Source organism: Mustela lutreola, chromosome 7 (genome assembly GCF_030435805.1).
Source record: "Mustela lutreola isolate mMusLut2 chromosome 7, mMusLut2.pri, whole genome shotgun sequence".
Taxonomy (NCBI): domain Eukaryota; kingdom Metazoa; phylum Chordata; class Mammalia; order Carnivora; family Mustelidae; genus Mustela; species Mustela lutreola.
Window position 1 is genome coordinate 111,004,691 of NC_081296.1, and position 18,473 is coordinate 111,023,163.

General features: G+C 42.6%; 1 long non-coding RNA gene across 1 annotated transcript in view; it reads right to left on the reverse strand.

Annotated features, from left to right (window-relative positions):
- LOC131835360 (uncharacterized) overlaps positions 1-18,250 on the reverse strand; it is a 45,109-nt gene extending 26,859 nt beyond the window's left edge. Inside the window, exon 1 of the long non-coding RNA XR_009355150.1 lies at positions 18,179-18,250. This is a non-coding gene — a long non-coding RNA (uncharacterized LOC131835360). The remainder of the gene's footprint in view (positions 1-18,178) is intronic.
- Between the last annotated feature and the right edge of the window lie 223 nt (positions 18,251-18,473).

Below are 18,473 nucleotides of genomic sequence, written 5' to 3' on the forward strand. Positions count from 1 at the left end.
AAGTATACGTTGGCTCCTGTAAGATGAACTGCTGCCCCCTCTCAGATGTCAGGGGTTAGATGTGCCTGAACGACCACCATGTGGCTTCTCTGAGGAATGATGGTGGGTTAAAGTTTCAGTGTTCATCTCTGTAGGTGGTGGGGTTGGACTCAGCAGTAGCCAAAGCTAGCTCAGACTTAACGAGAGGGACTCACATGACATTGGGCCATGTACAGCCTCAATCTCTTCTACTATGATCACTAATTCTGGGTCATTTAGCAACCCCTCGGATGGCTAAGGAGAAAGGCTGATTAACATCCACTGGATGGGTCAAATTCTTCACCTGTCTGCAAAAAGCATCTTCTGTGGAGGTCGGTCCCAAAAGACTCAGGGGTGCACACATTTTGTGGCACACCTACAAGCTTTCTACCTAATTCTTCCCCAGACTTTCTTGTCAGCAGTCTTCCAGTTCTCTTCCTTCTAGAGCCCCTCACTAATCAGTCAAACTATTTGCCACGACCAGGAGCCCATGCACATACCACGTATATTCATCAGACCTCTTCTACCTCCACGCAGAGTGGACACAATGTACTTAGGATGCCTTAACTAGTAGTCTTCATTCCCTTCCTCCACTACTGATGTTCAGTTTCTGCTGGTGTAGGTGGTTGGTCCGATGGGATAATCCAGACTCTCATCTTAAGGGACCTGAGTCCCTGGTTATCATGTTCTTCTCAGGCCCTAGTCCTGCACTTGTCCATTGATAGCTAAAATTGGACATGGAAGCACCAGAGATACAGCAGTGGGTATACTGAACACCAACTGTGTTCTTCCCTGCCTGCTCCTGATAATTAACCATCTCATAGTGCCCTGCAAGTCAGACAGACCTCCCTTGGCACCACCCTGAACTTGTCGCTAGTTGCGGTAATTGTACGTACCTTGCTTCTGATGTTTAAAGACAGCTAACTATAATCCCTCTTTGTTCTCAGAGAGCCCATTTCTGTAACACCATCTCCACCAACATCCCTGACCTAAGCTGGGGAAGAGGACAGCCACCACTAAGCTGCTCAATGATGCTGGTGCCCCTTGCCTTCCCGCAGAATGTAGAATATATTTGGCTGGTAGCAGTTTTTAGATTTAAGTAGTATATCTATCTTTGCATGCCAACTTCTTTGTGCCTTTTGAAACTTTCCTCTACCACCTGCCAGGCCAGTTCTGATACTTCTCCACTTAGTAGGGCCATCCCTTTTCCCAAGCTTCTAGGAGCATTCCCAGCACTATATCAGCGCAGTCTCTGGGGTCCTTTCTGGTCTATTAAATCTTATTTTGCAAGAGAGTACTTCCATTTCAAACTCTCCCTTACTTAATTTTAGGTTCTACTCTCTTGAGTCAGCAACTCCAGCAACCAGTCCCAAATATACTACCCTGGCCATAGTGCCTTCTGTGTTTCGCCTCTCATTCTTACTCAGCCTAGCATATCCCCAATCTATGCTGAGATTATTGGTCTGCTTACCAGGAGGGGAGGTGGCGTGCAGGGAGGGAGGAAAGAGGGAGATTACATGGTCTTTCAAGGCACCTGCATGAGTTGAATCTTCTGCATGTTCTCCAATCAAGGGGTTCCACTACATTCTGACAAGGAGGAAGGCCCCCTTCTATAGGCTTGCTGGCTTCAGGGAATTTGGAAGGTCCGTTTTCAAACATATATACCTACATAGCTCTATCTCAAATCACAGGGTCCCACTTGGACCTTGGTGTAAAGTTCCACTACTTTATGATAAAGTCCTGAGCCTGGCCTTCCATCTGTCTACACTTTGGTTGTAAGACGTTAGGGTCCACTGAAATGTTAACAAACAGGCCCTTTGGCTTCTGTGTTTTGCCTCAAATTAGGTATTGATCACTGACTGGAGCCTGATCTTTTATCCTTTCATCTTATCAGTGGCTCTCAACAAAGCCATACAATTCCATGGTCTTCATAGAATCCTTTCTCACATGCCCCTTACACAATAGAGACATTGCACAAGACAGTACATCCCCCTCAACTGGTCCCCCAACCCAACTTACCGCTGGTGAAAGTGCTAACAATTGTACTGTGGCTGCATGCTAGGGGCTAGTCACACTCTACATACTGCCAGTGATGGAGTTATTGCTTGTTGGCTGGTGAGCATCCAGCTCCAGAATCTGTGTATTTTAGAGTCTGGTTCCTAGGACTCTTTGGCACCAAGTATCTTACATTGGGCTCTCTGGAAACCCAGTGAGTGGGCATAAACTTGGGTGAGGTATTTCCCTAAATTAGGCACATCTCTGAGCTGTTAGCCAACAATATTGCCAATGGCAAGCTGCACTTGCTCTAGACAAGTGCCCTAGGAGAGCACCACAGTGTCTGCTACAGATAGTTTAAAGTTTCCACCTGATCTCCACTGTTCCCCAACCCCACTGACCCCATCTGCTGTTGGGGAATCCAGTTTCAAGGCAGTATACCACTCACTGAACTCAGCATGATTATACAATACAGCCACTACCAAGTTTATCAAAGATATGAGTGCCTCCCTCACCAGTGAATTTCTTATTATTAAAATGATGACAGTGTCCTCTAGACTCTCCCAGGGAATATAGTCAGGTGACTGGTTATGAGTTTATGCATCAGAAGTATATCCTCAGATTTGCACATCCTTGAGCCTTCTGACCCCTTCTTCTATGCCAAGGAACTTCTGCATCTCCACTTTGTTTCAGAAACCAGTTTCAAACTCAGAAGGAACAATCCCAATAAACTTTAGACTAGCTTTACAAGTACTCCAGGGTTTTGAATGTATGCTGAGTCCTGAGTTACAGGTGAAAATACCCATACCAATGAGTTTAGTCTTCTATTCCACCTCCTCGTCTAAAACCCTTGAGATCTTTTCTGCAAGGACTCTCCCCTTTCCTGCCAGTTCTTACTATTCCTTTGCAGATCTTATAGAAACTGAGCTAACAAAATTTATCAAGCCCAGGAATCAGTCATGGAAAACTGAGGCAAGGGTATGGTTGCTGGAATTGAGAACAAAGTGGAAAGTTGGTGACAAGGGAAGGTAAAAGCAGGAGCTGCAGTTAGCCAGATTTTACCATTCAGAGGAGGAAATATCTAAAATATGTCACCACCTTGAGATGACCTTCTTTCAGTGCTCACAAAAACTCAGTTTAGCGAATATTCTCATTAGCCTTTCCACCCGCGCTATGTCTTCTCAGTTCTATCACTGAGCAGAAGTCCATTTAGCATAAATCAAGTACAGACTGGAGCTGGTATTGCAGCAAGAGCGACTTCAGATGCTGGCCTAGAGTTCCTTTATCTCCCCCAACTCAGAACTGAATTGGTTTCCGAGTCAACAAATGGACTGAGCCTAGATGGGGTGGCTCGGGGACATAGAGGCATTACATAGAATGCTTATAGTCCTGGGGTGGGAAATAAGATAGAGCCTCCATTTACTTCTCAGCAACTCTACTTAGCACTTAAGTGCTCTCAACGTTATGGAGCTTGCTAAGTTTCAATTACCCACTCATTTGTAAATCGGGAATGATAACAGCCATCTCAGTGCACTTCGGTGAGGACTTAGTAAAATGTTACATGTGGAGTACATGTGGAGTACTTAGAATCATGCCCAGTGATTAACCAGTACTCAGTAAGTGGCAATAGTAATGGCAGTGGTAGCTGTTCTTACTATTAGGGATGAAAATAAAGGAGTTGGAGAGCAGAGGACCAAGCTGTTAATTATAACTACTGCCAAGAGAATGGTAACCTCTGGCCAATGCAACAGAGGAACTCACAGGTCAATGCCAAGGGAAGCTGGGGAGAGCTATAAATTCCCTGGGGACCTAGGCAACCTCAACAGCCCCATAGCAGATGACAGAGCATGGCAGCAGAGTGGTAAGCACCACAGAACCACAGAGCACATGTCAGGAGTCCCAGAAGAAGCAACTCACATATCATGAGCCCTGCTAAATTTAAATATATATGCAAAATTGGCAGGGAGGTAATAGCCGAGTTAGGTAGTTTCATACATGGTGGGCTTGCAAACCGATATAAATCCACTGGAAAGTGGTTGAGTAATCTATTAACCATCATAAAATGCTCACGACCCAATAACCCACTTCTGAGAATGTAACCTAAGAAAATATTTCCAAATATAGAAAGATCTCTAAGTGTAAAAACTAATTCTGTCATATATCATATTATTTATAGTAATAAAACATCAGAAGGAAACTAAATGTTCAACATAAAGAGATAGTGATATAAATACTCATGCCAATTATATGAAATATCATGCATTCATTTAATATATGTATCAAGTATTTATAATAACATTAAAATAAAACTTTCATGTTAAATAAAAAAATAGAATACAACTGTGCACATATATTTTAAGGAGTATATAAAAAAGAAGCAAAAACTTACTCAGGAAAACTACGGGAAAAAAAATCCACATGTCCTATGAACCTTCTCTGTAAGGTCACGAGATATTTGACTAATGAATGGACATAAGTGAAGGACTTAATGTCCTAAACAGGAAACAGGAAACAGGTCTCTTCTCTTGTCCCAGCACCAAAGGCAGGGTAGCGGCTGCATACAAAACTGTCTTAGAAAGGATTCTAAACCTTGGGTGTGGCTCGACTGGAAAGAGGATCAGGATTGATTGGTAATGTCTGCCATGGGCAAATTTGAGAACAGCGGTAGAAGTTGCTCAGAACAGTTGCAATCCTCAGGTATGAGTCCTTTTCCAGATAATCACTGTAGCATAAGAAATGTGTGTTACCAAGTGAGGTTGTTGTGAAGGAGATCCCTCCACTGAGAAGAAAATAGAAGTACATGACCATTCAGGGGAGAAGGTTCATTCCAGCCCTGAGAATCATGAGTGAAAATATTTTAGGCCCTCACAGGGTTAGCAAGGGAGAAGTCTTGGGGAAACTGAGAGCAGTAAGAAGGTTTTGGAGCCCCTCAAATATCACAACAGGTTACTTGATAGACTTGGCCCACAGGCCATCCAAACAGAACGCTATGATTATGGATTCTTCACTTGGCCCATCATTCCAAAAGAAAAGTAGATAAAAGCAATTTCATACGACAGTTCTGAAGAAGCAATTTGCTTGTAAAGATCATGCCTGGAGCCTATCAAATTGCAGGTGTATTTGTATATCAGGTTTCACTGCTTCCTGACCAGGCAGTAATCAGTCTGTACACTTGACCCAATCTGAGAGTCTCTGAACGTGAAACAGGGAACCCTCCAGCATCCCTGAAGTTATTCATGTCATTGATATTCTTACCACTCCAGTCAGCATCAAGTTACTCAATTGAGCATAAATTTTTCCCTCTAAGTTCAGTCAAAGGCTAACCTCTTCAAAAGAAACTGTCGAAACCTGACATCATGTTTGGTTTGCATGAAATGTACAAACGTGCTCCCCACATTAAGTCTTCGGGGTCAGGGTGGAATCAACACGCATTTGAGTTCTGAGCAAAAGCTGGCCTGTGGCAGCTTGCTTGGGAAGTGAGGCTCACCGCAGCAGGTAAAACACAACAAACAATGTGACTTAAAATAATTAGTTCCCATGCTGAGCAATCCATACAGAGTTTTCCTATACCAGGTGCTTGAAGCTTTCTTTTAGATTAAAAAAAAAAAAAATGGACTGATGAGCTGGGAGAGAGGCTTGAGATACAAGTTGAGAAAGGAGGCTGGACTTTTCTGGCATATTATAAAGCAGAGCTGAGAAAAGCAAAAGTTGGCCTCTAGCTCTCAGACACACCAAAAGGCCATATGAAGCCAAAATTTCCTGTGAATAATTAAGTTTTACTCCATCTGGGTGTCTTTCAGTGGTCTAACCATTTCAGCCGGAAATTTTGTTCTGTTTCCCAGTGCTCTCCAGTCGGGAGAGCTTGCTGTGATCTTTGTTACTACAGCCAGTATTTGTTTGGGTACTAAGGACAAATAAAGTTTTGGCAAAAATTTCCCCAGGCCAAAAGCTCTTGGGGAATGTTAGCATTTGCCCATTGAGCTTTATTTGCCAAAAACATTTGGATGAGTGGGACAGCCAAAGCAGCCAGAAGTATTTTTGCCTCATGACTCATTTTAACCAAGAGCTGTCAGGCCCAAACACACTCAGAATTAGAACATGAAGTACAAATACATCTGGAGAATTGTGATGACCCAAATATATCTCAGGTTTCTAGAAGATACTTATTGTAAGGGCAATGATGTAAGTTACATTTCAGGTTCCCCATGAAACAAGGTCTTGCTTTTGCTTTTACTTTTTACAAAATAGGAACCTCTGATGGCAAGTAGTGCTGTTCCTTGACGTGTCGCAATCTACGTCTATTTTATGACTATTCGGAAATTGCTAGCTTCCAAACATAGTTCTTACACAGGAAAAGAATTAATCTAGGTCATCCTTAATTTAATAGAGTTTAGGAGACTTGATGCCCATTCAGTTAATTAATATTGGAAAAAGAGTCCAAATATCAGCCATTTGTAAAAGCTCTTCAGCCTGATGAACAGAGAAAGATAAGCATTTCATTAGCGCAATAACCACTTGCATCTAATTCTTTGATGTGCCCTAGGTAAGCAACTCCGAATGCCATTACAAGGGCATTCTTGGAATACGGTTCCCAGCTGTCATAAACGGAAATGGCTCTCATGGCTTGTTTTTATTTTAATAACTTAATTCAAATAGATTCTGACTGAATTGACTGCATTTTCATATGAAAATATTGAGCAAAAATTATGCATCAGATAAGTTTTTCATACCACTGGTGCTCAGAGGTTAAGGTATTTAGAATTTCAGATACCGAAACTTGCCCTTGGGGAAGTCCTTCTATGATAACAGAAAATCTCAACAAACTTGGAGTAATGGAGCGCGTTTAAGCCTGTTCTCCATTTCAATCCATCTGATGCTTGGCTCTAGCTGATTTTCTCCTGCAACAAGACTTTCTAGTTTTAGAATTCCTCCGCTAGTGAGCGGAGGAATAATAATCTATTCTAAAATAATCCATTCCATGTTGGAGAGTTGTAGCTTTAAACATCTTTTTACATACATTAAGGGCACCTGGGTGTCTTAGTTAAGTGACTGCCTTCGGCCAGGTCATGATCTCAAGGTCTTGGGACTGAGTCCCACATCAGGCTTCCACCTCAGCGGGGTATTTGCTTCTCCCTCTCCCCTGCTCATTCTCTCTCTTGCTCTCTCTCTCTCCCATGCTCTCTTTCTCCAATAAATACATAAAATCTTTAATTTTTTTTTAACATGCATTTGCTCCAAACCTTCTTCCCTGTGATCTCCACCACTTCATCTACGCACTGTCTTGTGGAATCACGCTGAAATTCCCCTTTCTCAGGATAATCATCCATAATGTCTTTCCTCAGAGTTTCTCTTTTCAAGACCCCCTATTCCCATACCTCTCTTCTGGTTCAAACCCTACCACCTCCTTAGCTGGCTGACCTTGGTAAGAGAGCTGGTGTCATTTTAAGTAACAGATTGTTTATCAGTTTTTTCTAGTGAGAAGCATAATACCAACAACTTGCAGGACTGTCGTAGGACTACATAAAGTATCAAATGCAGTATATGCCTGATAAATGTTGACTTGCCCTTCTTATCTTCAAGTGAGACACCCATAACCAAACGAGATGAAATACAGTGTTCGGGACACTCTCCTTCACATCATGGGCCAATACCTTCACCGAAGGCTGGTGTTTTCTGCAGCTGTGTCACACGGATGACTAATGTTGTGTGTTATGGGCTGACTGGTGTCCCTCCAAAATTCATATGTTAAAGTCCTCACATCTAAAGTGACTATGTTTGTAGAGGTCACTAAGGTTAAATGAGGTCATGGGGGCCCTAATGGGATAGGATTGGTATCGTTATGAGAAGAGGAAAAGAGACTAGCTCCTCTATGCCTCAGAGAAAAGCAGTGTGAGGCTGCAGAAGGCGGCCATCTGCGAGCCGGCAAGAGAAACCTCACCAGAAACTGAATTGGCAGATACCTTGATGACAGACTTCTAGCCTCTAAAACTGTGAGAAAAATAAATGTCTCTCATTCAAGCCACCAACTCTGAGGTGTTTTGTGACAGCAGCCTCAGCAGACTAATAGAAGTTATCTGTTGTCAATCATCTGTCATGTCTACATTTTCCCTCCTCATATGTGACTGTGAAGCCATGTCTACTTAATAAACCTGAAGCATCATGAGAGACAGAGAGATGGGGAGACTTGCTCTTCATGAAGGCAAGTGCTAGACACCACTTTTAAATGCTTTGTGAAGAACTCTTTCCATCAAATTTGACAGAATCTTACCCAGGGTTCATGTCAGCTCATCACGTTACAGTTGGTAGAAGGACACAATTATGAAAATTTGGAATCATACTGGCTCATCTCCAGGCTTCTGAAACCTTCTTATCTTTTTTTTTTTTGTCTCTCAGGAATAATAATAATAATAATAATAGCAACCATTGCTAGGCATCATGCTAAGGGTTCTGGACGGACTGACTTAATCTTTCTGTGCCTCAGTTTTCTCACCTATAAGATGTGGATGATAGTAATAATCCCTGTCTTATAAAGCTGCATAAAGATTAAGTCATTTAGCTAAAGTCACATAACTAATAAGTGGGAGAGGCCAGATGCCACCTAGTTATAGGACCTTGAGCAAGTTACTTGACCTCCTTATGCCACAGTCTCCTTATCCATAAAATGAAGACAACAACAGTACCTACCACATAGGGCAAATATGAGGATTAAATTATTTAGTATGTGCAAAGTTCTTAAAGTACGCACACTGTCCTATAAATCACGAAATTCAGACCTGGCCTGAGGCCTCGGCTAGAACCATCAGCTACCTGAGGGCAGGAGACTCTTTGTCTTATTCACTGCTCTATTCCCTACTCCCAGTGTGTTACCTGACATGCAACAGTCATTCCCTGAGTATTTGCTGAATCAGTCAATGGCAGGTACCTAGTAGATATAGTTGTGAAAGAAAGGTAAAGAATAAGAGAACAGAAACTGGGTAGGGGCTTGAAGTTCCTTTTATCTCCACCTACTAGGCTTCCAGTTTTCTCATTTCTTATGTTCTTTCTATGGGCCAAAGGGTGTTTCTGGGAAATCCCTCCCTCACTGGAGAGGGACAGCAAGTGGCCCAGTCGTGTACCCTATGCCTTCCCAAACCTCCTCTCAATGTCCAACCCCTTTGCGGTCTTTCCTGTTGAGCTAAAGTGCCATGAGGACTGGGGTCTTACTCATTCTGCTTTCCCTTGGGTCTCCAGGGCCCTGCCCATAGAAGTTGCTCAATTAATAGTTGTGGGAAAAAAAAAAAAAACAAGAGAAGGCGGGAGAGGCCAGGATGAGGAAGGAACCTAGAGAGAGAAGAAGGGAAGGAGGGAAATAATACAGGGTCTCTGGGAAGTTCTGTCTGGGAGGAAGGGTGCTCTGGTGGAAAGCAAGGAAAGGAATGACGTAAGAACAGAGCAGTTGGTATATAATTCATCTAGATTGAGACGCCTGAATTTATTCTAAACAGTTATCTCCAATGTTTGAGACACCTGAATTTATTGTAAACAGTTATCTATTCTTTGATATTCACCTCAGTGTCATGGGTTTAAGTTCCTCATCGCCAATGTTTGATCTCCTTTTCCTTTCGACCTGACGATGATCATGTTCCCCGATTCTGGATTCGACCAAAAATGCACATGTGGCCTGAAGATTAATGATGCAACACATGGCATAAACTCTGCTCCCCATGAGAAATGCCCTAGAGGAGTGCAGAGATGGGGAGGATTGTTGTACACCTGGGAGGTCAAGAGAGTCTCCAGGAGGATGGAAAAGCCAGCCCAAGACGGAGGCAATGGAGGCATTGACCGAGAGCCAACAAAGGTGAAGAAACAGGGACCTCAATGATCAGCCTCCCAGAGGATGACACCCAAGGACAAGTTTATGATTGTGAAAATGAGATAAGGATGTGAAGCATGGCTAATACTGGGCATTACTTTGAGCCGAAAATTGTGCTCAATGGTTAATGATATATTAACTTCTATTGATATATAGTATAACTATATATAGGTATGTATGTGTGTATATACCATATATAATAAGAAGGGACTGTGTCAGGGTCGCCTGGGTGGCTCAGCGGGTTAAGCCGCTGCCTTCAGCTCAGGTCATGATCTCGGGATCCTGGGATGAAGTCCCTGCTTGGCAGGGAGCCTGCTTCCCTCTCACTCTCTCTGCCTGCCTCTTTGCCTACTTGTGATCTCTCTCATCAAATAAATAAATAAAATCTTAAAAAAAAAAGAAAGAAAGAAAGAAAGAAAGGGACTGTGTGAGAGAGGGGTGAGCTAATTTGCCTGCGATCATTCAGTGTATATGTGGCAGAAGCAGGGTATGAGGATATGAGGATATGGACCAGGAGCAGAGACCCGCCATGGTGGCCACAGCGCCCGAGGGCCAGCATTGGCCGAACTGGGGCCTGAAAACAGACCAGAGCCCCCACATACTCCAGAGCCTCTTTTGGGTGACCTTTCAAACATTTGGAACTGATCATTCAATGGTTCAAAACAATAACCACCACCAAAAAACCCCACAAAAAAAAAACCCCAAACCCAAGCAAACAAACAAACAAACAAAAAACCTTCCAAAAAAGGCAGTACTATTTGGATATGGATTTTAAGCCTTGTCAGAGTAGAAAGGAGGTTTTTAGCAATCACAGGTCAATCTTTATTTTAGAGGACAGAAATGAGTCGGCCATGTCTTGGTGGCCCACGGCCACATATGGAGTCAGCCGCGTCACGTGGAACTCGGGCGCCGGAAGTCTAGTTGGGCATTCTTCCACATCACCACACTCATGCAGGTGCCTCCAACAGCTCTCTGCTCGGTTGCCTTAACTTTTCTAAATTACTAAACAGGATGGCTTATCTATGGATTTCAAATGAGCTATATAGAGGTGAGGTATATCCATCTTAATTTCCACACGGGCTGTGTTTTGGACAGATATTTAGAATTCCGAACGAGGTTGCATCCTGGCGACGTTCAGCTAGATGGAAACAGAAGCAAACAAACAAAAGGAAGGCTTTGGAACTGACCTCACAGCTGCAGGGGGAGAATGGCTTTGAGGCGGTTAGCCCCAGCGAGGAAGGGTGAGGTGAAGCCTCGTGTCTACACCCTCCACATACATATTCAGACGCTTTGTCAAAAAAGCTCAGAGCTGGAGCATTTCAATTAACAAAGTGGGATGGTTTACCTGATAAAATGCTCCCTGTGTGAGTGTAATTACATATTTATACCCCACAGAGATTTTTTAATTTCTGTTTGGTTTGTTTGCCTTGAAAGTGTTTGTCCCTGGAAGTGTTCTTGATGTGCAATTTTAAAGCAGTATTGGCCAACTGTGTGGCTTGTTTTCATTTTAGATTCATTACAGTTTGAAGATGATGCGTTTCCCCCTGTCTACACACAATATTGATACTTGCACAAGAAGACAATGCATCAAGGAACAGGAAAAGCATTAAAGGAATACTGTCAAGTACCTGTCTTCTGGTTCTCCCCTAGTTCTGCTCTCTTTTTCACCCACCCGAGGCTGCTAATTGAATCTAAATGCTTGACAATATGTTTTCTTTCTTTGCAAGTTTCCTTGTTTCTGTCTTCTGTTCGGAAAGCTTTTCCTTCATCCCTCTGCACCCTCCCCATCCATAGAGCAAAGAAAGCTGAAAGCATGGAGTTCCTTTCTGTGGCTCTCTTCCCCTCCCTTTCCTGATGAGTACACAAACACACAGATACGGACTGCCAATTAATTGGGGTTGCTTTCATTCCACCACCAAGCGGCAGAGCCCCTGCTATGTCCTGGGTACCACTGATAGGCTTTGGGTATACAGAGATAAGTCTTAGTCCCTGATGTCACCGATCTGTGCGCTAGCAGAGAAGCCAGGTATGGAGAGAAGCAATTACAGCCTCGCAGAGCAAGTGCTGTAACCAGGCTATGCACGAAGTACAGTGGTGGCATCATGGACGTGGAAATTAATTCTGCCCAAGGCAGGCTTCATGGTGGAGGAGGTGGTCCCCCCCCAGACTTGAGAGCTTACCAATTGCTCAGACCACTGATAAAGCCCTGAAGAAGACAACACGGTCCTTGAATTCATTCTCCTAGGAGGGAGCAGACATTAAGGAAGAGAACAAAGAAGATAATTGCAGATTGTGGTAAGTGGTGTGAAGGGAATAATGACAGAGACGTAGGCGAGGCCTCTTTGAGGTAATGTTTAAGTTATGACCTAAAAGAGGAAGGATGACAAGGAGCTATTCACATGCAAAGCTAAGGGAAGAACAAGTACCAGGCCCAGAAAGAGGCTGGAAGAGGCAAGAAGCATTGGGGAGGTAGGTCTTGCCGGGTAGAGCAAGGTGGACAAAGCGAGGGACTTAGCTGGAACCAGGTCCTAGAGAGCCATCGAGCCCATGGTAAGTGTTAGGTAAATTTTATTCTCAGAAATAGAGATCAGGGTGCCTGGGTGGTTCAGTGGGCTAAAGCCTCTGCCTTTGGCTCGGGTCATGATCCCAGGGTCCTGGGATCGAGTCCCCGCATCAGGCTCTCTGCTCAGCAGGGAGCCTGCTTCCTCCTCTCTCTCTGCCTGCCTCTCTGCCTACTTGTGATCTTTCTCTGTCAAATAAATAAATAAAATCTTAAAAAAAAAAAAAAAAGAAATAGAGATCAAAACCATGATGAGATATCACCTCACACTTAATCAAGAATGGCTATCACCAAAAAGACAAGGGATAACAAGTGCTGGCGAGCGTGTGGAGGAAAGGGAACCCTTGTGCAGGGTGGGCGGGAATGCAAACTGGTGCAGCCACTGTGGAAAACAGTATGGAGGTTCCTCAAAAAAATTAAAAATAGAACTGCCATATGATCCAGCAATCCCTCCTCGGAGTAGATATCCAAAGAGAATGAGAACGGGATCTCGAAGAGATGTCTGCCCTCCCATATTCATTGCAGCATTATTCACAACTGCCAAGATATGGAAATGACTTAAATGTCCAACATCAGACGAATGGTTGAAGAAGGTGTGATATATACAAATATACAGCCATGAGACAGAAGGACATCCTGCCATTTTCAACAACGTGGACGGGCCTTGAGAACATTATGCCAAGTGAAATAAGTCCCACAAAGAAAAACAAATACTGTATGATCTCACTTACATGTGGAATCTAAAAAAGTTGAACCCATAAAAACAGAGGACAGGGGCCAGGGAGTGGGAGAAATGGCGAGATGCTGGTCAAAGTAAAAACTTCCAGGAATAAAATGAGTAAGTTCTGGGGTTATACTGTACAGCATGGTGATTATGGTTAATAATACTGCGTTATATACTTGAAAGTTGCTAAGAGAATAGATTTCTTTTTTAAGATTTTCTTTACTTATTTGACAGAGAGATGAGAGAGCACAAGCATGGGGAGGAGCAGTGGGAGAGGGAGAAGCAGGCTCCCCGCTGAGCAGGGAACCCAATGCGGGCTCCATCCCAGGACCCTGGGATCATGACCTGAGCCGAATGCCTGAGCAGATGCCTAACTGACTGAGCCACCCAGGCGCCCCAAGAAAAAACAGACCTTAAATGTTCTCACCACAAAACGAAATGGTAATTATGTCATGTAAAGAGTATTAGTCGACACCATGGTGATAAACATTTTGCAATGCCTAATGTATCAAAGCAACAAATTGTCCTCCTTAAACTTGCACAATGTTATTTGTCAGTTATATGGCAATAAAGCTGGAAAAAAATTTAAATTACAAATGTTTTATTCCCAGAAAAAAAAAAAGGTCATTGAAGAATTTCAAACAAAAGAATGACATGATTTAGGTTGTTAAAAGATCAGTTTGGTCATTTTACAGAGAATGGGTAAAGGAACAATAGTTGAAATGATAACAAAATTGAGAAGGTAACTTGGTTAATTCATTGGTTAACGTCTATCCTCTCTAATAGACTGTAAGCTCCAAGAGGACAAAAGCAATGTAGCAACATACGTGGTAATGTCCAAAACACAGTAGCAACTCAAGAAATAATTACTGAATGAACGACTGGCACTCTGAGTCAAAACCAGCCTATGCAAAGGCAAGGCAGTTGACTGACTTTACTGCTCGTCACGGACCAGAATACCATCCATTCTGAGACATGGAATTTGTGCAATGAATTCAGCCAATGGCATTCCCATACTTGCCCAGGAGGAAACAACCCTGCCCTGTGCTTCCCTCGTGCAGCTCACCCCATTCATTCACATTTAGCAGGATGCTCAGGGGAGGATGCTGTCTGCAGGAAAGAAGCAATCCACCCATGAAGTTGTGTTGGCCAAGGAAAGACAGTAATTGGTCCCACTGAATGCCCAGCACTGGGCAGTGGGAAAGAATGAGACCAAAACACGAAAAGAAGAAATACACTGTTAAGAGATGTAGAGAGACCAGAGCAGGCTTCACCATTGAGGTCCTGGATCCAGCGATGTCTGCCTTCCAGATAACACGAGCAGATTTTTTGGGATAATCTAATTGAAGTTGGAATTCTTTTTATTACAACCAAAGAGTTATGATCGGCTGCTATCCCTGACTTCATCCAATTCTCCTGCTCTGGGAATCTAGAACAGAAGCAGTTTGCTGGTAGGCAGAGAGCATCAATGGAACATTTGGAAGTCAGGTTTCAACTCTAGCTGCAAGCCAGGGAGGCAAACACCACACAAAATTATGTGGATTCAGTCTTTGTATTAGGTCTCTGAATTTCTGGCATTCTATACTCACAGGCTGGCCTCTTTCATCACAGCCAGGAGAGCCAAATTCAACAGCACATCCATGGAGGCCCTTTGCTGGTTACTCAGAATATTTGGGCTCTGAGTCATTTCTTAGGGTATCACCATTAAGTGCAAGAGTATAACCACTGTTTTGAAATAATTCTGACAGCTCACGGTCAAGGCCCGTCCTCTAGGAGCCACCATATTGAGATTCTGCCCCTGACTGTCATCACGATCTCGAACAAATTACCCTCTGCTGTGTGCCCCTTCTTCCCATAATTTTCCTAAACTGGTTTTTTTTTAACCTTTTAATTTCCCTTCAAATACAGTGAACATGCCATTTGATGTTCCAATAAGCTCCCACTGGGTATTACGGAGTCAAGCTGAAGGTTTCCTCACTATTCATTGTTTACAGACATAAAAATAATCAGCAAAATAAAAACATAGGCAAAAGAGGAGAGAGCTTTGCTTTGGGATATATTGTGAACCAGACAAGGGGCTCCTCTTCATCTTTATACAATGGGCCTCAGGATTTAGTTTGAATTTAGATGCTGAGGACTCATAGAGGATAAGGCACACTCATGTATGGACACTGAAACACCATCTACTACTTTTCTCTTGGTATCCAGGCTATGATGTCATTTTAAATAGTGGTGTGTGAAGTTCAAATGTTTGAGATGTTTGCTGTATAAGTCAATCAATAATAATAATAATAATAATAATTGCATATTTATCCACTAGGCTACCTGGAATAGAGTCGTGTTATTTTACTCAGCATTCAGGGAAATGCAGGGTGTTCATTTTCTCTCTCTTTTTGGAAGGAAGCATACTGCTGAGACTATTAAGGAAAATGCAAATCTCCTGGCTGTTTGGGAAGGCTCCAAAAGAGTGAAAGTGAGCAGTTGTTACCAGCAGTGTTTGGATGAAAATGTAAAATCTTTGTCTTTAAAAATGTTTGTTTAACTGAGGAGAGTTTACACAGCTTGTAGAGAATTATAGTGGAAGAAATTACATTTCGATTGTACCGTCATCAGTTTTCTCCACCTGCCAGTTGTCCCCATTGTAGTCTGCTGGGGCATTAGTGATGCTTAAAATGATCAAAGAAATGATCAGAGAGAAATAAACACACACACACACACAGAACCGTTCTTAAAGATGGTAAAGAATAGATTTAGTTCAAAATGGGAATTTGCATCCCTCCTGGGCCACACACATTCAGAATAATTTCTTCTAAAATGAATTTGTCAATCAGATGAACATTCTACTTTCCCCCTGCCCATGGCTAATGATCAAGGCAGATAACATTTAGAAAGTTCCTCAAACACTGGCTCTTTGGCAAGCACAGAACTCTGGACCTTGTACATGCTCAGTAAATATTCTTTGACTAAATTTTTATTTTTATTTTTATTTATTTATTTTTTAAAAAAATATTTTACTTACTTATTTGACAGAAAGAGATCACAAGGAGGCAGAGAGGCAGGCAGAGCGAGAAGGGGGAAGCAGGCTCGCTGCCAAGCAGGGAGCCCAATGTGGGGCTCCATCCCAGGACCCCGGGATCACGACCCGGGCCAAAGGCAGAGGCCTTAATCCACTGAGCCACCCAGGCGCTCCAAAGTTGACTAAATTTTTAAAAGGAATGTTTACCTAAACTAGTGATCAATTAGTGACTAATGATCAGTTAATGGATTTGTTTAAGTTCTTTTTGGGAAAAAACTCTACTTGAAGCAGAGGTAAGGTAATGCACATCTAGGTTTCTTTGTAACATTTTCCCCCAGACGCTTACCTTCAGCCAACCCTGGATACGGACACCACAGGTAAACACCAACTAATAATGGGTGAGCCAGAATGGAACAGAACGGCCCCTCTGTTCCAAGTTTCTAGAATCTAGTCATGATACTCTCGTTAACACTCTCTTCCTCTCATATTAACATAGAAGCCATAAATCCCGGAAAGTGTATCTACTCCTTATCATACTAAGATGATAATAAGGCCAAAGGAAGGATACAAGAATACCACAGCAGTTTGTCAAATTACAATTTATGAGGCCTCTGTTGGTTCCTAAACCAGACCGTTGTGTTCATGTGGGGAAGCTTTTCTTTAAAAAGCTCAATATTCTTGGGCCCTCCCTAAAAAAAAGAAAGAAAAAAAAACAAAAACCCTGAATATTGGTGACACCGGAGATCTATTTTTTTAAAAACTTTCTTTCTTGAGATTGGCCACATCGGGGATCTATTTCTTCACATTGTGACAGTGGGGTCCCTAAGAAGCATCTCGGCACAGGGAACATTTAGATGGGAAACAAGAAGACAGGGGTGTCTTCCAAGAAGACCTTTGGTTTCCTGCTAAGCAGATGCTTAGCTGACTGAGAGCCTGATGACGAGATTCTAGATTCACTCACTTGACATTGCTGGCTCTGCAATGGCCAGGGAAACAACTGAGTTGTTTTGAAATAAGCACCTTTCTACTCTATCAGGGTCAGACCTTTTACTTGATGTACTTAACTAACCATGTAAAATATTACATCAGCAAGCCTACGAGGCACTTAGAGATATATTCACATTTGCATAATGTCCTCTGTACGTTAGTCTTTGGTCCTTAAGGGTGTTTAGAATAACTGCATGCAAGAATATACTTAATCCAATCTCATTTTAGCTTTTGCTCTTTTAAGATTTCAAAATTAATAAATCCTCCTGATACTCCAAATTACCATGAGCTTTTATAAGCATAACTTTGTAACTTTAACCCATTTATGAACATACCCCACAGGCAAATGTACTAATGAATAAGAAATAACATTAGAAGTTTAAAAGATGGTCTCTTTATGAAGTAATGTAAGAAAATCCTGTTAGCTGGATCAAGTACAAAAGTGCGATTTCTTAAAAAATAGAAAAGCCGTCACAAAATTACATGTAATTACAATAACCAAAGGATAGAAAGTAAGAATAGTTGAAGTACCATGCATTATTTAACTTAGTACATGTTATCGCTTGCTTGCATATGGATGAAAGCGGGAAGAAGGGGACTGACAAACTCTCTGCCTGTGGCTGCAGAAATTGTGGTATTTGTGCCTGACTTCCCGGTATGTGAATTCTTGGCCAAACCTATCAACACACCTGACAGGTAGACTGTGCTTCCAGCAGCCTCGGTCATGACCTGCCAGCCCCCTCTCTGCCTTCATGCCATTCTCCCTGCCTGTCTCCTTAGAAGAGGCCTTTACTACAGAGTAAAGGCCAGGCCAGCTGTCTCCTTCCGAGCCAAAAGAAATGCAAAAATCCAGCTTGATCAACAAAGTAGACTTCTCCATTGACCGGGCAACAAAATGACGAGCCACAGATAGTCATTATGGCATGCTTACAAAGGAACTGTCAGCTTTCAAACCATTCTGCAGCGATTTTGCTCTCTACAAAAATATCATAACTATCATATTGCCAAAAGGCCTATGACACATACCTCTACTTCACTGATTAGGACACCCGGACACCGGGGGGATAAATCACTTCCCGATGTCACACAGTCGGTCCCTGCCTGCGCAGAAAATAGAATTTAGGTTTGCCGAGATTCCAATCTCCTATTGTTTCCTGCAATGATATCCAAAAAGAGGATGGAATGTCACCATAAAGAATTTGAAAGGAATTTTGTGAAGAACAAGAAATGATATTATTAGATAAGCTAAATACAGAGCAGGTACCCAGCCTGTGGACTGTCAAGGGTCTTGAGTATTACCTGTGGCTGAGATCACCAGGAG